We start from the raw sequence: 8,372 nt of genomic DNA, 5'->3' as shown, positions 1-8,372 counted from the left end.
CTCCTAGGGAAGTGATTAAATTGAATAAAAGGACTTATTTAATTAGCAAGCAATTATTGAGTGTTCTTGTACCAATGGGCCCATACTTAAGGTGAAAGGCAGTGAACACATGTCCTAGGAGCCAGAAAGGAAATCAGCAGTACTCCTTCCACCTAGAGCCATTGCTGACAACCCCTCTCTGCCCTGGCATCAGTCAGGCCCTGATGGCTCTGTCCTTGGGCAGACTCATTGTCAGCCCTCACTTGGGGAACTAACTTTTTTGTTTAACTTTTTTAAGATTTTCTGGCAAAAACCAGAAAGCCTACTAGACAAATTCTAATTCTAAGAGCTGTAACACTGGGAACTAACTTTTTTTTTTTTTTTTTTTGAGATGTAGTCTCGCCCTGTTGCCCAGGCTGGAGTGCAGTGGTACGATCTCAGCTCACTGCCACCTCCGCCTCCTGGATTCAAGTGATTCTCCTGCCTCAGGCTTCCAAGTAGCTGGGATTACAGGCATGAGTCACCATGCCCGGCTAATTTTTTGTACTTTTGATAGAGACAGGGTTTCACCATGTTGGTCCTGAACTCCTGACCTCAAGTGATTCACCCTCCTTGAACCAACTTTTTTTTTTTTTTTTTGAGGCAGAGTCTTGCTCTGTCGCCCAGGCTGGAGTGCAGTGGCCGGAATTCAGCTCACTGCAAGCTCTGCCTCCCGGGTTCCTGCCATTCTCCTGCCTCAGCCTCCGGAGTAGCTGGGACTACAGGCGTCCGCCACCTCGCCCGGCTAGTTTTTTGTATTTTTTAGTAGAGACGGGGTTTCACCGTGTTAGCCAGGATGGTCTCGATCTCCTGACCTCGTGATCCGCCCGTCTTGGCCTCCCAAAGTGCTGGGATTACAGGCTTGAGCCACCGTGCCCGGCCTTGAACCAACTTTTAAAGAAACATTAGACCCTGGGCCAGTCATTTCCTTCAGGTTGCCACACTTCCTATATCACTCTCTCCTCTTAGTGGTTTTGACAAAGATGTGACTTGTCATACCCTAAGAGGCCGCTTTCTTTTCAGAGCAGATTGCTTTGATCACTCACTTGAGCACAGCAATGAGAGGTCTAGGGAGGTGCTGCCATGAATGGAAGCAAGGACTTTAAAGAGAGTTCATTTGGATCCCGTTCTTTTTTTTTTTTTTTTTGAGGCAGAGTTTCACTCTTGTCACCCAGGTTGGAGTGCAGTAGCGCAATCTCAGCTCACTGCAACCTCTGCTTCCTGGGTTCAAGTGATTCTCTCACCTCAGCTTCCTGAGTAGCAGAGATTACAGGCACGCACCACCACACCAGGCTAATTTTAGTATTTTTAGTGGAGATGGGTTTTCACCATGTTGGCCAGGTTGGTCTTGAACTCCTGACCTCAGGTGATCCACCCACCTCAGCCTCCCAAAGTGCTGGGATTAGAGGCATGACCCACCGTGCCTGGCCTGGATCCTCTTTCTTGGTTCTTAGGATTGGATTAATAACCTTTATTAGTGATGGTGGTAGGTCCTGGGTCCTGGTTTACAGTTATTCTATGAACAAGGGTTCTTTTCAAAAAGTGCCTGAAAAGGATTAAAAATAGACTGGGCACAGTGGCTCATGCCTGTAATCCCAGAACTTTGGGAAGCCAAGGCAGGCAGATCATCTGAGGTCGGGAGTTTCAGACCAGGCTAACCAACATAGAAAAACCTCGTCTCTACTAAAAATACAAAATTAGCCAGGTGTGGTGGCACATGCCTGCAATCCCAGCTACCTGGGAGGCTGAGGCAGAAGAATCACTTGAACCCGGGAGGTGGAGGTTATGGTTAGTCAAGATCTCACCATTGCACTCCAGCCTGGGCAACAAGAGGGAAACTCCATCTCAATAATAATAATAATAATAATAATAATAATAATAATAATAATGCCAAACTGCAACTCTCCGGTCTTCCTGAAATAGTGAATGCTTTCCCTAAATTAGATTTACCTTAGTATGCTTAACAGCTTACAATGCAACAAATAAAATGACAATTCAATTTTAAAAAATAGGACTAAAGAATTTGAACAGGGAGAATTGAATTTCTCGCAAAAAATTCTACAAATACCAAATTAAGCAGTAAAAGGTGCTCAACTACAAAAATTCACTCAAAAGCACCAATTAGTACACTCATACCCACTAGAATGGCTATAAGGAAAAAAAAGTCTAAGATATTAAGTATTTGTGTTTTTTTTTTTTTTTTTTTTTTGAGACGGAGTCTCGCTTCTGCGCCCGGCTGGAGTGCTGGTGGCCGATCTCAGCTTACTGCAAGTCCGCCTCCCGGTTCCCACGCATTCTCTTGCCTCAGCCTCCCGAGTAGCTGGGACTACAGGCGCCCGCCACCTCGCCCGTCTAATTTTTTTTGATTTTTAGTAGAGACGGGGTTTCGCCGTGTTAGCCAGGATGTCTCGATCTGCCTGACCTGTGATCGCCCGTCTCGGCCTCCCAAAGTGCTGGGATTACAGGCTTGAGCCACTGCGCCCGGCCTAGATAGTAAGTATTAAGGAGGATATGAAAGAACCCTCATGCACTGCTGCTGGGAATGTAAAATGATACAACCGACTTGGAAAACTGCTTCTCAGTTCACCAAATGATTAAACAGTAAGTTACCATATGACCCAGCAATTCCACTCTTGGGTCTATACCCAAGAGAAATAAAAACATATGTTCATGTCAAAACCTGTATGTATGTTTATATCAGCATTATTCATAATAGCCAAAAAGTAGAAACAACCTAAATGGCCACCAACAGATTAATGAATAAACAAAATCTGGTATATCCATACAATGGAATATTGTTCAGCCATAAAAAGAAATGAAGTGCTGACATGTACTGCAACATGTGGACCTCGAGAACATTATACTAAGTGAAAGAAAAGAGACAAAAACCCCACGTATTATTCCATGTATATTAAATGTCCAGAATGGGCAAATCCACAGAGAAAGAACGGATGACAAGTGACTATTAAATAGTACGAGGCCTCTTTGGGTGATAACAGAAATGTTGATCTCTAGACCCCATCTCTAGATAGTGGGATAATTATAAAATCTTGTGACTAGGCTGGTGGCTCAAGCCTGAAATTCTAGCACTTTGGGAGGCTGAGGCATGAAGACTGCCTGAGCACAGGGGTTTGAGACCAGCCTGGCAACATAATGAGATGCTGTCTCTATTTAAAAAAAATTTTTTTTGGGCCAGGAGCGGTGGCTCACGCCTGTAATCCTAGCACTTTCGGAGGCCGAAGCGGGCGGATCACGATGTCAGGAGATCAAGACCATCCTGGCTAACTCGGTGAAACCCCATCTCTACTGAAAATACAAAAAATTAGCCGGGCGTGGTGGAGGGCGCCTGTAGTCTGAGTTACTTGGGAGGCTGAGACAGGAGAATGGTGTGAACCTGGGAGGCGGAGCTTGCAGTGAGCCAAGATCGCGCCACTGCACTCCAGCCTGGACGACAGACCGAGACTCCGTCTCAGAAAAAAAAAAAAAAATTTAAATCTTGTGACTATACGAAAGATAACTGAATTTTTATATATATATATTTTTTGTTTGTTTGCTTGAGACACAGTCTCACCCTGTTGCCCAGGCTGGAGTGCAGTGGCGCGTTCTCGGCTTACCACAACCTCTGCCTCCCGAGTTCAAGCGATTTTCCTCCCTCAGTCTCCTGAGTAGCTGGGATTACAGGTGCCTGCTACCATACCCAGTTAATTTTTTTGTATTTTTAGTAGAGATGGGGTTTCACCATGTTGGTCAGGATGGTCTTGAGCTCCAGACCACTGGATGGGGTGGGCAGACCATCCAGATCTGCCCACCCCAGTCTCCCAAAGCACTGGGATTACAGGTGTGAGCCACTGTGCCAGGCCTACACTTTTTTTTTAGATAGAGTTTCACTATTGTTGCCCAGGCTGGAGTGCAGTGGTGCGATCTCAGCTCGCTGAAACCGCCTCTCAGGTTCAAGCAATTCTCCTGCCTCATCCTCCCAAGTAGCTGGGATTATAGGCACCCACCACATCTGGCTAACTTTTGTATTTTTAGTAGAGATGAGGTTTCACCATGTTGGCCAGGCTGGTCTCAAACTCCTGACTTCAGGTGATCTGCCCGCCTCAGCCTCCCAAAGTGCTGGGATTACAGGTATGAACTACCATGCCCGGCCTGAATTTACACTTTAAAACGGTGAACTTTATGGTATGTTTTCCTCTCTTTGTGTGTATGTGTGTGTATATGTATTCATGCACATATACACACACACTTAAGAGTTGTCATTGACACTGGCCTATTCTTTATTTTTTTTGGTGACAGAGTCTACCCCCAGGCTGGAATGCAGTGGCACAATCTCAGCTCACTACAACCTCTGCCTCCTGGGTTCAAGTGATTCTCGTGCCTCAGCCTCCCAAGAAGCCAAGATTACAGGCATGTGCTACCATCCCTGGCTAATTTTTGTATTTTTGTATTTTTAGCAGAGACAGGATTTTGCCATATTGATCAGGCTGGTCTCGAACTCCTGGCCTCAAGCAATCCACCCAACTCCAAGCAGTGGAATTACAGGCGTGAGCCACCACACCTGGCCTGACATTGGCCCATTATTGCTCAAGGTCTTTACATACAAAGCGAGAGATGGCTTCTAAGGGTTCTAACCACTCTGATGTTTTAAGCATGTGTCTACAAATGCAGAAAGCAAGCTCAAGTACTCTTGTACTAAATTACTAATTCAGAGCACCTTCTGCCCATAGACCTAAAGATATCTTGCAAGCCAGGTGATCTCAGGTTTATTTGTGGGCCACATGTTCAGATGTTCATGTGCCTGAAGATCACATGACTTAAAAAATTACCATTGTATGTAAATTAGCCTACTAATCATTAAAATTAAGAATCTTGGCCGGGCGCTGTGGCTCACATCTGTAATCCCAGCACTTTAGGAGGCCAAGGCGAGAGGATCACCTGAGGCCAGGAGTCCAAGACCAGCCTGGCCAACATGGTGAAACCCCATCTCTACTAAAAATTCAAAAATTAGGCGAGTGTGGTGGTGGGCTCCTGTAATCTCAGCTACTCAGGAGGGTGAGGCAGGAGAATAGCTTGAACCAAGGTGGCGGAGGTTGCAGTGAGCTGAGATTGCACCATTGCACTCCAGCCTGGATGCCCAAGGGCGAAACTCCATCTCAAAAAAAAAAAAAAAAAAAAAAAAAAAAAAAGAATGTTTAGCAGCAATACAAAAGGAGTCTGTTCAAAAGTATATAGCCTAGTGCTACCTGTTAACCAATTCTAATGTGATTTGATCATATAGTAATGAAAGTATTTACATTATCCTCAGAACCTATCAGGTCAAGGCGTGTCCCAATCCTGACACCACATTTGAATTTACATGGTAGTTCTCAGCTTCATGTCAGCAGTTTCATGAAACAATAAGGACTTTGGCAGAACTAGGTTGAGGTCCTCTTGGTGGGCAGAGTATCATCTCCCTGTATTCTATCAGTTCCTTTGACTTGGATAAGACAGATATTAGACAGCTCTCAAGGACTGCATTCCAAAGGCAGTTGCAGAAAATCAACACATTTCACAGGTGTCTTAGACTGTGCCTCTCTCTCAAATTGTGCCCATTTTCACCAGGGAGAGCTTCAGTTTATCTTATACTATTCATGATTCCACCATGCTTAGGCAGTTCAGTAATGGGAAAGAAGTACATTTGGGTATTGTTATTCAGACCAGAAAGCTAGTTGGGTGTGGTAGCATGCGCCTGTCAGGCCCAGCTACTAAGGAGTCCAAGGCAGAAGGATCACTTGAGCCCAGGGTTTTAAAACCAGGCTGGACAACACAGGAAGATTCTGTCTCTCTTTAAAAAGAAAGAGAGAGACACAGAAAGACACTGCATCGGAGGGGGAAATATATTAATAGGCTGGGCACAGTGGCTCATGCCTATAATTGCAGCACTTTGGGAGGCCTAGGTGGGTGGATTACTTGAGCTCAGAAGTTTGAGACCAGCCTGGGCAACATAGCAAGACCTCGTCTCAACTTGAAAGAAAAAAAAATCAGCTGGGCATGGTGGTGCATGCCTATAGTCCCAGCTACTCAGGAAGCTGAGGCGGGAGGATTGCTTGGGCTCAAGAGATTGAGGCTGCAGTGAGCTGTGATTGTGCCACTTCACTCCAGCTTGGGAGACAGAATGAGACTCTGTCTCAAAAAAAAAAAAAGAAAAGGTAATATATAATATGTATACATTAGAAGCATCATGAGCCCTAGCTTGGGGCAGTATCAGGTGGAGTTTAGAATAAAATCATATGAGGAAGGGACTGTTGCACTGTTCAATAGAAATATGAGCCATATATGTAGTTTTAAGTCAGCTAATAGACATATTTAAAAAGTAGGCCGGGTACAGTGGTTCATACCTGTAATCCCAGCACTTTGGGAGGCTGAGGCAGGTGGGTCACCTGAGGTTAGGAGTTTGAGACCAACCTGGCCAACATGGCAAAACCCCATCTTTACTAAGAATACAAAATAAATTAGCTGGGCATGATGGCATATGCTTGTAACCCCAGCTACTCAGGGGGCTGAGGCAGGAGAATTGCTTGAACCCAGGAGGCAGAGGTTGCAGTGAGATCACGCCACTGCACTCCAGCCTGGGCAACAGAGCTAGACCCCATCTTAAAAAAAATAGTAAAAAGGGCTGGGCATGGTGGCTCATGCCTGTAATCCCAGCACTTTGGGAGGCTGAGGCCGGTGGATCACTGGAAGCCAGGAGTTTGAGACCAGCTTGGCCAGCATGGTGAAACCCTGTCTCTACTAAAAATACAAAAAAAATAGTGGGGCATGGTGGCTCATGCCTATAATACCAACTACTCAGGAGGCTGAGGTGGGAGAATCGCTTGAACCCAGCAGGCAAAGGTTGTAGTGTGCCAAGATTGCGCCACTGCACTCCAGCCTGAGCAACAGAGAGCCATCCTGTCTCCAAATAAATAAATACATACATAAGTGAATAAGTAAATAAAGTAGGCCAGGCACGGTGGCTCACACCTATAATCCTAGCACTTTGGGAGGCCAAGGTGAGCGGATCATCTGAGGTCAGGAGTTCAAGACCAGCCTGGTCAACATGGTGAAATCCCATTTCTACTAAAAATAGAAAAAATTAGGAGGATGTGGTGGTGGATGTTTGTGATCCCAGCTACTCAGGAGGCTGAGGCAAGAGGATCGCTTGAACCCAGGAGGCAGAGGTTGCAGTGAGCCACGATTGTGCCACTGCACTCCAGCCTGGGCAACAGAGTAAGTCTTTGTCTCAAAACTAAATAGTAAAAAGAAACAGGGGAAACTAATTTATATATTAAATATATGAAACTATTTAATATATCCAAATAGACCCAATATATCAAAATATTATTTCACCATGTAATCAATAGATATATTTTTTTTTTTTTTTTTTTTTTGAGATAGAGTCTCGCTATGTCACCTAGGCTAGAGTTCAGTGGTGCAAACACAGCTCACTACAGGCTCACGCCACCACACCTGGTTAATTTTTTTTATTTTTATTTTTTTAGAGACAGGGTCTCACTATATTGCCCAGGCTGGTCTTGAACTCTTGGGCTCCAGTGATCCTCCTGCCTCAGCTTCCCAAAGTGCTGGGATTACAGGCGTAAGCCACCACACCCAGCCTCCGTTATTTTCTTCATATTTCATCAGTCTTTTTCCACAAAGTAATTTTTATTATGCCACTGTGCAGGTAAGAAAACTAGAGAAGTCAAGTTTGGCATCTCAGAACTAACACATGGTAGAGCCTGGACTCAGATCCAGATCTCTCTGACTGACTGCAAAATCCTCGCTTGCTTGTAAACTCCCATTCTATTTTTTTTTTTTTTTTTTTAGAGAGAGGGTCTTGCTCTGTCACCCAGCTTGGAGTACAGTGGGGGCAATTATGGCTCATTGCAGTCCCAACCTTCTGGGTTCAAGCAATCCTCTTGCCTCAGACACCCAAGTAGCTGGGACTACAGGCACACGTCATCATGCCCGGCTAATTTTTGTATTTTTCGTAGAGACAGGGTTTCACCATATTGCCCAGGCTGGTCTCCAACTCCCGGGCTCAAGCAATCCATCTACCTTGGTGACCCAAAATGTATCAAGACAAAAACCCATATGAATCTCTTGTCAAGAATTTAAAACACTCTTCCTCGGCAGGGCACGGTGGCTCACACCTGTAATCCCAACACTTCGGGAGGCTGAGGTAGGTGGATCACAAGGTCAGGAGTTTGAGACCAGCCTGACCAATATGGGGAAACCCTGTCTCTACTAAAAGAAAAAAAAAAAATACAAAAATTAGCCAGGTGTGGTGGTGCACGCCTGTAATCCCAGCTACTTAGGAGGCTGAGGCAGGAAAA

Source organism: Rhinopithecus bieti, unplaced genomic scaffold (assembly GCF_001698545.2).
Source record: "Rhinopithecus bieti isolate Rb0 unplaced genomic scaffold, ASM169854v2 scaffold_5889, whole genome shotgun sequence".
NCBI classification, from domain to species: Eukaryota; Metazoa; Chordata; class Mammalia; order Primates; family Cercopithecidae; genus Rhinopithecus; species Rhinopithecus bieti.
This window is presented reverse-complemented; position numbering follows the sequence as displayed.